We start from the raw sequence: 322 nt of genomic DNA on the forward strand, positions 1-322 counted from the left end.
GGCATGATATGGTCCTTTATACCTGTATCAGTCATTTCCAATCCTATCTGTAGCTTAAAATTAGTGAGAAATGGAGAATTTAAAATTAAGAAATGATACATTGGGTCTAGTTTTTAAAAATTGTATAATTTCGTGTGTGTGTGTGTGTGTGTGTGTGTGTGTGTATTATCTGTCTGTTGGTATCATTTATTAGTCTCATGGCAAAAAGCAGTGCCTTCAATAAAAATAGCAAATTTTTGTTTACTAGGAAATATGTATTTATTAATGAAGGTCCTAATTTTAAATTCCATGTGAGATTAAGTAATCCATACAAGAATGTTCT

Source organism: Nannospalax galili, unplaced genomic scaffold (assembly GCF_000622305.1).
Source record: "Nannospalax galili isolate Female #2095 unplaced genomic scaffold, S.galili_v1.0 scaffold389, whole genome shotgun sequence".
NCBI classification, from domain to species: Eukaryota; Metazoa; Chordata; class Mammalia; order Rodentia; family Spalacidae; genus Nannospalax; species Nannospalax galili.